A 13,903-nucleotide genomic window follows, 5' to 3' on the forward strand; every position below is an offset into this window, starting at 1 on the left:
CTTGTAAGGCATGACCTGCTCATGACAAAGCCATGCTGACTATCCCTAATCAGATTATGTCTCTCCAAATGCTCACAGATCCTGCCTCTCGGGATCTTCTCCAACAACTTGCCCACCACTGAAGTCAGACTCACTGGTCTATACTTTCCTGGGTTATCTCTACTCCCTTTCTTGAACATGGGAACTACATTTGCAACCCTCCAATCCTCCGTTACTTCTCCCATCTCTATTGGTGGTGCAAAGATCATTGCAAAAGGCTCAGCAATCTCCTCTCTCGCTTCTCACAGTAGCATGGGGTACATCTCATCTGGTCCTGGTGACTTATCTAACTTAATGCTTTTCAAAAGCTCCAGCACATCCTCTTTCTTAATGTCTATATGCTCAAGCTTTTCAGTCCACTGTAAGTCATCCCCACAATTGCTAAGGTCTTTTTTCCCTGGTGAATATCGAAGCAAAGTAATAAGTATCTCTGCTGCCTCCTCCGACTCCACGCACATGTTTCCACTATCGCACCTGATTGGTCCTATTCTCACACGGCTTATCCTCTTGCTCTTCAGATACTTGTGGAATGCCTTGGGGTTTTCCTTAATCCTGCTCACCAAGGCCTTCTCATGGCCCCTTCTGACTCTCATAATTCCTTTCTTAAGGTCCTTCCAAACAACTTCATAATTTTCTAGACCTCTAACGGTATCTCCTTAGCGCAAGGGGTTTAGATGGGGTGGAGCTTGTTAGGTGTGTTCAGAAAGGTTTCCTGAACCTTTCATAAGCTTTTCTTTCCTTCTTAACTAGATTTTCTCCATACTTTGTACACCATGGTTCTTTAACTCTACCATCATTTCCCTGCCTCAACGGAACTCATCTCTGCAGAATGCCATGCAAATGTTCCCTGAACATTTGTACATTTATGCCATGCATTTCCGGAGAAGATCTGCTCCCAATTTATGCTCCCAAGTTCCTGCCTAATATCATCATATTTCCCTCTACCCCAATTAAATGTTTTCCCCAAATTGTCTGCTTCTATCCCTCTCCAGCACTATGATGAAGGAGATAGAGCTGTGGTCACTATCTCCAAAATGCTCTCCCACCAAGAGATCGGACACCCAACCAGGTTTATTTCCCAATACTAGATCAAGTACAGCCTCTCCTCTAGTTGGCTTATCTACATATTGCATCAGGAAACCTTCCTGAACATACCTAATAAACTCCACCCCATCTAAATCCCTTGCACTAAGGAGATGTCAATCAATATTAGGAAAGTTAAAAACTCCCATCACAACAACCCTATTATTATTGCACCATTCCAGAATCCGCCTCCCTATCTGCTCCTCGATGTCCTTGTTACCATTGGGGGGGGGGGTGTATAAAAACACCCAGCAGAGTTATTGCCCCTTTCCTGTTTCTGACTTCCACCCACACTGACTCAGTGGACCATGACTTCCTCCTTTTCTGCAGCCACGACAACATCCCTAATTAGCAATGTCACACCCCCACCTATTTTGCTCTGCCTCTGTTCTTTCTGAAACATCTAAAGCCTGGCATACTCAGCAGCCATTCCTGCTCCTGAGAAATCCGAGCCTCTGTAGTAGGCACAACGTCACAGTTCCACGTATTTATCCATGATAGAGTAGTGGTGGTGGGGTGGGTTAGTGGGTGGAGCCGTTTATCAGCCTTTCTGCTTGGGGAAAGTAACTCCTATAGCTATTACAAATCACTTCAGCTATTTTATTTACAGATCCCTAACTTAGCTAATATTTCTCCAGACAAGAAGCAGGGTTGTCTGTATTTGAACCTAGGATTTATGGCACATGAAATATTTTTTAGAGCCCTACACGTGAATCATGCCACTAATCTGGTTTACAAAGGATTAGCAACCTGCAATATTAAATCTGTTCCTCCCTCCATTAATGTTATCTGGTCTACTGACTACTTTTTCTACATTATCGGCACTTTAAACTAATAGCATCTACAATACTTGGCTTTTTGATCAGCTGACAATTGCTGTTCTGTATGAATTTTGCTCAGTTAGTCAATGAGGGTCTTGAATTGACTGACTGGATCATCTGTTCCTCTGCTGCAGCTGAATTTCCTAACTGCACCTCTGACTTCTAGTGACCAAAGCAGTTGATGATCGCATTCCCCGTTCTTTATCCTGATTGCATTACAGTGTTACCTTCGTGATCTACTGCACCATCAGCTCCTGATTGGCTACCTTCGCTATGCTGTCTGGGTGTAGAATGTATCCTCTATACACTATGTACCTTTGGTATTGTCACGTGACCCTCCGTTGTTAGCTCTGAAGTGAAAAGATTTGGATTTGATAAATTCATCCACACAGCTTTAGTAGTCTAAGCCATGGACTCCTTGTTTAATGGTATTAGTCCATGTCATAAAAAACATTGGCAACCACTGATCTAAACTGTCCTTCACTAGCCAGGAGCTGATATTTGATATGACACAAAGCGACATAATTCAAGGTTCTTGCTCATTAATTCCCTACAATTGTACTTGTACTTTGATAGTTTTGTAAAATCAATAATTTACATATTGATGAATTATATAATTTGGCTTATCATTGAGTAACCCCTCCGTGCAAGTTTTTCCACTTTCATTAAATTATGCACTTCACTGTGCTCTTAAACAAAATGTTCCTTCCTGAGAGAAGTTAAAGTTTTCAGAATTTTAAAATATGCACCTGGAACTTTTCCGGACTTGGGGAAGGAACCTGTCTACCCTCATCTGTTTCATTACTATTTCCAAACCATATTAAACAGTGTATTTCACCAACATCCAGAAAAAAATCTTTGATTGCACTTGCTACACCTCCTCCCTCACCCAGAACCATGAACTAAGTACTTTTTTGCTTAAGAATCTAGAACGTCTCTTCCGGTTCTCATAAACTTTCAAATTCCCTCTATCTTTTCTAAGATAATGTGACATTATATCAGTTGGCTAATACATAGAAGCTTTGCATGTAGAATACATCCATAAACCACTTGGAAAAAGATACTCTTCTGTTACTGGTCCTGATCTTTCCAAAGGGTGTCGATCCGAAAGGTTGACTTTACTCTTTTCCATAGATGCTGCCTGGCCTGCTGAGTTCCTCCAGCATTTTGTGTGTGTTGCTTGGACTTCCAGCATCCACAGATTTTCTCTTGTTTTTCATCATGTCGGCTGTGTTTGAAGGTTTCAAAGGGAATTCTTTGTGGAGTTGAGTAGTGAAGCAAGGCTCATTGAAAATCCCCAGCATTAAAGATGAGCAAACTAACTCTCCAGTCCTGAGCCAATCTGATTAGACAGAAGATCGACTACTCCACAAACTTCGACAGGAACTCATGGCCTACCAAATAGATAAGTCTTTGTTGTTATTTTTCTTCACCTTAATGATTTTAATATATTGCATCACTTTAAGAACTATTTTTAAGTATGTTGTATTTTTAAATTTCAGTCAGTTATGGTTATTCCACTCATAAATTCCCAATTTAGCTGTGTATGAATACCCATAGGGGATGTTTTGTAAGGGCTACCGCTTTCTCCATTACATTTGCCATTGCCTACTGAGGTTTCATTAGTATACCTGGGACCCACCTGATGCCAAGGCCTTGTTATACCTTATCATTTGTTGCTTGGTTAGCAGGATCAGGTTCCTGCATCTGATCCAGCTGCAAACCAGATGTAAGTCCACCTCAATTTATCCCAATGAGTTCTTCCTCTCTGGATATAGAATTGCACAACTATATTACATTGCAATTGTATAAAACTTTGATTGAGCCACATTTGGAATACTGGGTGCAGTTCTGGTCACTGCATTAGAAGATGTGGGGATTTGGAGAGGGAACAGAAGAGGTGTTGTCTGAATTAGATTAGATTAAGAGGACACTCAGTCCTCATTTATTGTCATTTAGAAATGCATGCATGCATTAAGTAATGATACAATGTTCCTCCAGAGTGATATCACAAAAAAAACAGGACAAACCAAAGACTAACACTGACAAGACCACATAATTATAACATATAGTTGCAGCAGTGCAAAGCAATACCATAATTTGATAAAGAGCAGACCATGGGCACAGTAAAAAAAAGTCTCAAAGTTCCAATCGACTCCCGATAGTCCCCAATAGCAGGCGGCAGTGGGAGAAACTCTCCCTGCCATAAACCTCCAGGTGCCGACAACTGTCAATGCATTGGAAGCACCCGACCACAGTCGACTCTGAGTCCATCTGAAAATTAGAAAGCATTAATTATGAAGAGAATTTGGACAGACTGGGTTCTTTTCTCTGGAGCATTGGAAACTGAAGGGCAATCTGACAGAAGCGTATAAAATCATAAGAGACATAGATAGAGTAGATAGTCAGAATTATTTTTCCTTCAGTAGAAATGTCAAATATGAGAGGCTTTATGGTGAAGGGGGATGTTTAAAGGAGATTTACAAGGCAAGTATTTTACAAAGAGATTTGTAGTGGTGGAATACAATAGCGACATTTAAGAGGCATTTAAAAAGGCATATAAATAGGCAGGGAACGGAGGAACGTGGACCATATGCAAGTAGACAGGGTTAATTTTGATTGGCATCAGGATCAGCACAGACAAAGGGTCCAAAGGGCCTTTTCCTGAATTGCATTGTCCTGGATTCTCAAACTCTCAAGCAAAAAGAAAAACAATGAAATCTTATAATTGACTTTTAATATTATTAGTTATGATGAGGCTTTGTTTTTATAACAGTACATTCATATTAAATGCAGATTCTTCACCCTTGCTGCAGATTGATCTATTGAGTAGCTCATTTTATTAGGTAATGAAACCTTAGAAATTTATTGAAAATAAGCTATTGTTCAACACTCTCCACCCTCTAAAATACTGATGAGCTCAGTTTTTTTCTGGTGGGAAAAATTGATGAGACGTGGCTGTCTACTCCCCCGGCATAGATTTTATTGTCAGTTATATCGTATTTTTTTTTCTGCATTGACCTTCCTGCAGTATTGGAACGCCAGCCTCTAGAAATTTGTTTTTGGAGGAAGATAGAAAGTGGTTTTAGGGTCAGAAGTCTGGAGAAGCTTAAAAGGAAAGGGAACCACAGAGATATAGGAGCATTAAAAGCCAGTGAAGTTTGAGGGCATAAACAAAGATGTCCTCTTTTCTAACAATTGCCAATCCTACTTATTGACCTTATTTTACAAAAATTACAATTTTCCTAATAGGTGAGATCGACTGATTGCAAAGTTGCTGGTGAATGCAGCAGGCCAGGCAGCATCTCTAGGAAGAGGTACTGTCGACGTTTCAGGCCGAGACCCTTGACGAAGCAACTTTGATGTGTATTGCTTGAATTTCCAGCATCTGCAGAATTCCTGTTTGCGTTTTTAAGATGGACTGATTTTGTGCTTTTCGCAGTGAACATCACTGCAGCAATTACTGACCCCTCAGGCTTGCTGTTGTCACCTCATTTAAATACAGTTGCCCATATTCATGTGTCTGCTTCTGACCTCCTTTGGAAATGATCTCTAATTCAGTTTGAAAATGGCAGCACTTAACTGTGAGAGGTGCCCATTCAGTTTCCTACTATTCAATCCATTCAGCGAGCAGGAAAATGGAGGAAGAGGCCTAATGAGTTAGTGAATCGAACAAAATGTGCAATAGCAGTGACTGCTAATACCTTTAGCTAAAACTATCAACTTCTGGAGCCCACTGAATACTTTAATTGGCTGTGTTCACTCTGAAACTACTTGAAAGCATGAAAGGAGCACTACTTAAATACAGCAGCTTCATTTAGGATACTATTACCCTTCATCTAGACAATTAAGAGACAATAGTTTTTTTACACATTATAATTTTTCCATAGCTAATATTTTATTCCATTCATTTAGTTGAGATTAATTGAAATAATGAGAGGAATGCCTAGGGCTCCAAATAGCTATCAAAAATTTCCTCTGACATTATCGGCACTGCGATTGCCCTTCTATAATTCATCGGTTCAGCAAACATTTTTCACTTAATGTTTCAGCATAACTGATCACAGCAGTGTGGTTTAGAAGGCTTCATGAACAGTCTACTGTCTCTGGAGAATTTTGACTTGCTATATGCTGTTGGCCGATGTATGCAAGTACACAAGGCTTAACAGGGTTAAGAACATCTCAAAATGATCAAATAGTACTTTTAATTTAAAAAAGGAATCATAAGGAGATAGTGGAGTGTCCTGTATTCCAATGACAAATTATTTTAAAGAAAGAGATTGTTCACACAGTAGGTGACAAATCTAATGTACTTCACTATATTGATGAAGAATACAGGTTCATTCTAATTCACACTTAATGAGTTCCAATCTCAGTTGACCTGTGGTGCTGAGTCAATGGAAAGGTGACCCTTTCTTCTCATAGAAACAAAATGAAAATTGAAGAGTAGGCAACAGATCCACTAACAGCTGGTCTGTGACTGGTATTAGCTGTGGTCTGGAAAGAGCTTCAGGACTGATAGCTTAAAAATAGACACAGGCATAAGTACTCTGCAAAGGCTCTACTGGAAAGGAAAGGAAGTAAATATCTTTGATACATGGGCAGAAAGTATCACTGTTAATGGATTTCAGTTTTGATTGAAATGTAAAAGATAAATTTAATGGAGCCATTAGACTTAAACAATATGGAAATGGGCTCTTCAGCCCATTTAATCTAATCACAATTTTAAAATTCTCTGCATGTTCCTCTTTTCCTACCAGATTCTACCAGTCGTGAGATGAAACCCATACAGTCACGGGAAGAAGCTTCTCAAAGTCCACACGAGAGATCAGGATTGAAGTTTGGGCACTACAGCTACAAGGCACAACTGTACCAGCTGCAAAGCTGTGCCATTCTGAAAGGTTCTTATTCCCATCTACAAAAGTATTGCAGTGTATGTGATAATTGTTCAAATATTGCAAGAACATTGAAAGTAAACTTTCTTAGATGAGCAAACAAGAGGAATTCTGCAGATGCTGGAAATTCAAGCAACGCACATCAAAGTTGCTGGTGAACGCAGCAGGCCAGGCAGCACCTCTAGGACGAGGTACAGTCAACGTTTCAGGCCAAGACCCTTCGTCAGGACTAACTGAAGGAAGAGTTAGTGAAAGATTTGAAAGTGGGAGGGGGAGGGGGAGATCCAAAATGATAGGAGAAGACAGGAGGGGGAGGGATGGAGCCAAGAGCTGGACAGGTGATAGGCAAAAGGGATATGAGAGGATCATGGGACAGGAGGCCCAGGGAGAAGGAAAAGGGGGAGGGGGGGAAACCCAGAGGATGGGCAAGGGGGATAGTCAGAGGGACAGAGGGAGAAAAGGGAGAGTGAGAGAAAGAAAGTGTGTATAAAAATAAATAACGGATGGGGTACGAGGGGGAGGTGGGGCATTAGCAGAAGTTAGAGAAGTCAATGTTCATGCCATCAGGTTGGAGGCTACCCAGATGGAATATAAGGTGGTGTTCCTCCAACCTGAGTGTGGCTTCATCTTTACAGTAGAGGAGGCCGTGGATAGACATGTCAGAATGGGAATGGGATGTGGAATTAAAATGTGTGGCCACTGAGAGATCCTGCTTTCTCTGGTGGACAGAGCGTAGGTGTTCAGCAAGACGGTTTCCCAGTCTGCGTCGGGTCTCGCCAATATATAAAAGGCCACATCGGGAGCACCGGACGCAGTATATCACCCCAGCCGACTCACAGGTGAAGTGTCGCCTCACTTGGAAGGACTGTCTGGGGCCCTGAATGGTGGTAAGCGAGGAAGTGTAAGGGCACGAATAGCACTTGTTCCGCTTACAAGGATAAGTGCCAGGAGGGAGATCAGTGAGGAGGGATGGGGGGGACGAATGGACAAGGGAGTCGTGTAGGGAGCGATCTCTGTGGAAAGTGGGGGGGGGAGGGAAAGATGTGCTTAGTGGTGGGATCCCGTTGGAGGTGGCGGAGTTACGGAGAATAATATGTTGGATCCGGAGGCTGGTGAGGTTGTAGGTGAGGACGAGGGGAACCCTATTCCTAGTGGGGTGGCGGGAGGATAGAGTGAGAGCAGATGTGCGTGAAATGGGGGAGATGCGTTTGAGAGCAGAGTTGATGGTAGAGGAAGGGAAGCCCCTTTCTTTAAAAAAGGAGGACATCTTCCTCGTCCTGGAATGAAAAGCCTCATCCTAGGAGCAGATGCGGTGGAGACGGAGGAATTGCGAGAAGGGGATGGCGGAGACAGAGGAATCGCGAGAAGGGGATACTTCTGATGCTTAGATGAGCATCAGAAGGCTTGGTGATGACACAATATTATGATATATTTATGTGCCAACACACACAGTGACTTTATTTTAATCAGAACTAGCTTAAGATCAAGTAGGCAAATGACAGCAAACAGATATTATTTCAAAACTGTCAGAAGGTGTCATGGTCCGGTCCGTAAAGTCTGCAATCCAGTTCATGGTCTGGTCCATCAATCTGTATTCCAGGTTTTCTTGTTTTCCCCATTTCTGTTGGGTGCTCTAATTGAGGCACATGTTTCTTGTTTGGGCAGACACATAAACACCTCTGGAGACCAGGGCTTTGCTGTGGGATTGTTCCTGTCCAACTCCCTTCTCTGCCCCTGCCTCCTGAAGTCTTGCCCTGCAACTAGTGTCTGGAGCCTTGCACTGTCTCTGTGTCCATGCCTTTGCCAGGTAGGTCTGGTTGTTTGCTGCTACCTAGTGTTGGGTACTGTCTCTGTGTCCAAGTCTTTGTTAGGTAGGTCTGGCTGTTTGCTGCTACCTAGTGTTAGGCACTGTCTTGTTGTGTTCAGCATTCTGTGTATGAGCCCTGGCCCTATGTCCCATTCCCAAGGAGGAGTCCTGTCTGTCCCTCGACCCCGGGCCCTGCGTCCCTGTCTGTCCCTCGACCCCGGGCCCTGCGTCCCTGTCTGTCCCTCGACCCCGGGCCCTGCGTCCCTGTCTGCCCCTCGACCCCGGGCTGTCTTCACCTAGTTCTGGAGACCGAGCTTGAGTCAAGACCCAGGTTCTGGGTCCTTGTCCAGTCTCTGGCTCAGAGTCTGAACCCAAGCCTCGTCATGTCCTTGCCTCAAGGAACCCAAGCCATGTCTAGTCTTGTAGCCACGTCATGTCCTCGCCTAGATCTGGGGTCTGAGCCCGAGTCAAGACCCAGGTTTCGGGTCTTTGTCCAGTCTCTGGCTCGGAGTCCTTGTCCAGGTTCCAAGTTCCTAGTTCTTTGTCCAGGTCCTGCATTCCTAGTCAAGTCCTAGTTCCTAGTACTTCAGGGTCTGTGTCTTGCATTTGGGTCTGCTCTCAGTGCCCCACTATGACAGAAGGTTTTCAACTGAAACATTAACTCCATTTTTTTTCTACAGATGCTGCCTAAACTGCTGGTGTTTTCAGCATTTTCAGTTTTTATTTCAGATTTCTGGCATCTTCAGTATTCTGATAGAAATTAATCATTACACTCAAAGATGAAAAGGTAATGAATAAGTAACCCTTTGCTTTGGCATAAACCAAGAGTTTATAATTCAATGAATAACACAAAATACCCAGATAACCATCAGAGAGCTAATCAACTTTTAATGTCTGAGTGATTTATTACACAATTGGCAATTTTAGCAGATATGAGGAGCAGCTCTGCCAAGAAGACAGCTCAAATAATTCCCTAAAATATGAAAAACACATCTTTTAAAATAAAACAATACCTGAATATCTATTAACCTTATTTGCAACTTAATTGTATTTCAGGTGTCCTTAATTTCTTTCCAGTGTGTTTGTGGTTCTTATGTACCAACTTGCTTCCTGGCTGTGGCATCATTCAGCAAAAGGTTACAATTCATCACTAGAAAGCTCTTGACAGATGATTTGCACTAAAGAAAATTTTAAAGTGATAAAATAATTTTCATCTGGTTCTTGGTTTTGCTGAAAATTTCTGCTTATTAATTATTAGTATTTTTCTTTAAGTTTATCCTCAGTTGTTCTTTTAACAGCTAAAAAGGAAATGAAAAAGTTGCATGCAAATTACAATAGGTGATTGTTATTATTTAATTTATGACTCTTTGAAGATTATTGAATGTCAGGATTGATTTAAGCACAACAGGTTGGGTTATGTTATATACTATGAAACCTCAAGTGAAATCGGATCTTAGATGATGATAAGCGGTGATGACTATTGGCAGGTTACTTTGCCTGTGCTTGAAGATTTGACCAATCGCACTCCAGTGTGAGGCACACTTATGCATCTGATGCTCTATCAACACACCACAATCGCCCATCAGACCTCATCTGGTGGTATCAAAGTTTGCGACAGTGGACCCATGAGTGGAGAAATCAACAATGTGCTTGCAATGGCTTTATAGTATTTCTTTAGTAGCATACAATAATCTTGTGATTTTACCTGAACACCGACAGATAATTGTTTCAAAGCATAATACCACTCTGCTAATAATCATTGAAATGTCATTTGGTCATCTTGTAATAGCAGTGACTTTGGCTGAAGGTATCATCAGTTTGAAGGTTAAAGAATGAGATTTAATTTGTCACTTCTGAATTGTCATATGCTTTAAAGAAATCATAATCTAATATATTTTCTCTAGATGGTAAGAAACTAATTTTAGTGAGCTGGCTAGACAATTTAAATCATTCACAGGAGGATGAACTTATGAAGGAGTTGTCTGAGTTATAGAGTGGCAAATAATATTTATTCCTTGAAGTGCAGAAGGGAACTGTCAATTACTGCAAAATTAGTATCTGATTTCCATGATTTTGTGATTAAACAGAAGTTCCTTCCTCTTCAAATGTATAATAGTACACATTGGGAAGGATGTGTTGTATTTACGCCCCAAAACCAGGGCCTTCTGAAGTCTAACAATTACGAAACTGCTAAACTGTTTTATGGTCTATCCATATTATATAAAATAAATTGATTGTCCAACTGAACAAACCTTTATTTGATCATACCAACTTTTTTGCTGGCTAATGATGCCACTGTCCTTCATGGGAGCCTGAACTTAAAAACTGGAGACATATATTTCATTGGGTGAAAGTGTTTTGCCTTTGAATAACCTTGCCTGAATGTCAAAAAAAAACTCCCGGAGGAACTCAGCATGTTAAGCAGCATCTGTGGAGGCAAAGGGATGCAAATTCTCAGATAACAGTTGACTATTCCTTTGCCTCCACAAATTCTGGCTGACCCACTAAATTCCTCCAGCAGTTTGTTTTTTTTAACTTCAGGTTCTGGCATCTGCAGTCTCTAGTGGCTTCACTTGGCCAAAAGTCAGGCTGGAGCAAGTCGTTTGACCCTATCATGATTTCCTTTTGTAAATAGATCTTTGTTCCTCTGTGCACACAGCCTTTAAATCTCAGCAGGTGTAAACGTAACATCTGTGCACAAAGTTAGTCAATTTGACAGACCTTGTTCTGTTTGGAATTTTGAATATCACAATTCTTAAGCTTTGAAAGAGAAGTTATATTGAACAAATTAATATCATACACATTCCTGGGAGGAGCAACTGTGGAAATGTAGCATAAGACCTTTCACATTACTGTACTATGGTTTTTTATAAATAGCCGTTAGATGTTTGCAGTTTGTTGCTCATTAGAATACATCTTTAATCATCAAACTAATTGGGCATCAATAATATTCATGGCAACATGATGGACCTACATTTAGATTTCTTGTTCGTCTTTTGATGGTTGGGTGCATCAGACATTGACAAGTTGCCAGCATCCGAACTATTCAAGGTGGCTGCAAAACTTGGGCTATAACTGTATCTTTACAATTTTTATCCTTTCCCCACCAATCATGCTCATATATCATTGATACTAATGTGATGTTTTCAAATGAAGGTGAATTTGAAATAGTACCATACAGAGAAAATTCTTGTTTGGGGTACTGGGTGGATGAGGCATGGTATGGTAATGAGCAGTCATTAATCATTGCTTTTCAGGAGGACTGAACACAATGTTATCTCATTTCAGAAGAATCCAGCAAATAATGGGCTGCTATTGCACTTCCTCAGTTTTACAAAAAAAGATTAGGAATTAACTAAGGGAGTGTCAAATGGGTATATTTCAAGAAAAAATTGGGAATTGGATTGAGTTATATACCTCAAATAATTAATCTACAATACATGCATATCAATTTTGTGGAAGAAAAATAGTGATAATTTGTGCCAATGATGTGTACCCATGTGCTTGTTACTCATCTGGATAGCTTGTCACACACATTTCTGAATTGTCCATTGAAATCTGCCAACAACACACCCAAAGAGCGTGAATTCAATATCAAGTAAGTACTTTATTTACATTGCTTTATTATTAATTAGTGCTCCACCAGCAATGTTTGCATTGATGTAACCCTATATTACACTATCAGAAATAGAGAGCAGAACTAAACCATTTGGCCCAGCAAGTCTGCCCCGCCATTCCATCATAACTGACTCATTATCACTCTCAATCCCATCCTCCTGCCTTCTCTCCCTAACCTTTGATACCCTGACTAAGCAGGAACCTATCAATCTCTGCCTTAAATATACTCAATGTCTTGGCCTCCAGAGCTGTCTGTAGCAATGAATTTCATAAATTCGTTACCCTCTAGCTAAAGAAGTTCCTCCTTATCTGTTGTATATTGAAACCTCTCTATCCTGAGGCTGTGCCCTCTGGTCTTAGACTCTCCCACTATAGGAAACATTATCTCTGCATCTACTCTATCTACCTTCAACATAATATACGGAGTACAACACACAACATTATACTGGTAAGGGATGGACAGCTACCCTGGGTGACAGCTACATGAAACCAACAGTAAAAGAACGAAGTGCAGCTCATATGTAGCCAAATGGCCTGTTTCCATGCTGAAACGACCATGTAACAATGTAAGAAGCCCAAAGTGAATGAAACCAATCTGGTATTGTCTGAGCAGTGTCAGTTCATTGATGGGTTTAATGATGCACAGAGATCATTTAGATTGAGGAATCGTACAAGATAGCATTCAAGAACAGCTCCTAACTGAAGCACAACTTGCATATAAAAGACCCGTTGAAATCATTGTGTCAATGGAGACACAAATGAGTTGCAGACAGCAATGAAAGTGAGGATGATCAAAATTGCAACATCTAAACAGGAACCTGCTTGGCTGAACAAATTCTGTCACTGTTGTGACAGGAGCTCACATACACCAGACCAATGCAGATTTAAAGCTAACCTTGCAGAAAATGCAACAAAGTAGGACAGATACAAAAAGCATGTCAGGCAGACAAGAATTAATGAATTACACAGGGAAGAGTTGAAGATAAAAAAAAATCAGATTGCAGTTTCAAAGAGCAGTTTAAGGGGGAGCAAGGACAGGGCAGACCAATTGAATAACTACTTTGGTTTTGACTTCACTAAGGAGGACATAAATAATCTTCCGGAAATAGTAGGGGACAGAGGGTCCAGTGAGATGGAGGAACTGAGCGAAATGCATGTTAGTAGGGAAGTGGTGTTAGGTAAATTGAAAGGATTAAAGGCAGATAAATTCCCAGGGCCAGATGGTCTGCATCCCAGAGTGCTTAAGGAAGTAGCCCAAGAAATAGTGGATGCATTGGTGATAATTTTTCAAAACTCCTTAGATTCTGGACTAGTTCCTGAGGATTAGAGGGTGGCTAATGTAACCCCACTTTTTAAAAAAGGAGGGAGAGAGAAACCGGGGAATTATAGACCGGTTAGCCTAACATCGGTGGTGGGGAAAATGCTAGAGTCAGTTATCAAAGATGTGATAACAGCACATTTGGAAAGCGGTGAAATCATCGGACAAAGTCAGCATGGATTTGTGAAAGGAAAATCATGTCTGACAAATCTCATAGAATTTTTTGAGGATGTAACTAGTAGAGGGGATAAGGGAGAACCAGTGGATGTGGTATATTTGGATTTTCAAAAGGCTTTTGACAAGGTCCCACACAGGAGATTAG

This window comes from Mobula hypostoma, chromosome 1, assembly GCF_963921235.1.
Source record: "Mobula hypostoma chromosome 1, sMobHyp1.1, whole genome shotgun sequence".
NCBI classification, from domain to species: domain Eukaryota; kingdom Metazoa; phylum Chordata; class Chondrichthyes; order Myliobatiformes; family Myliobatidae; genus Mobula; species Mobula hypostoma.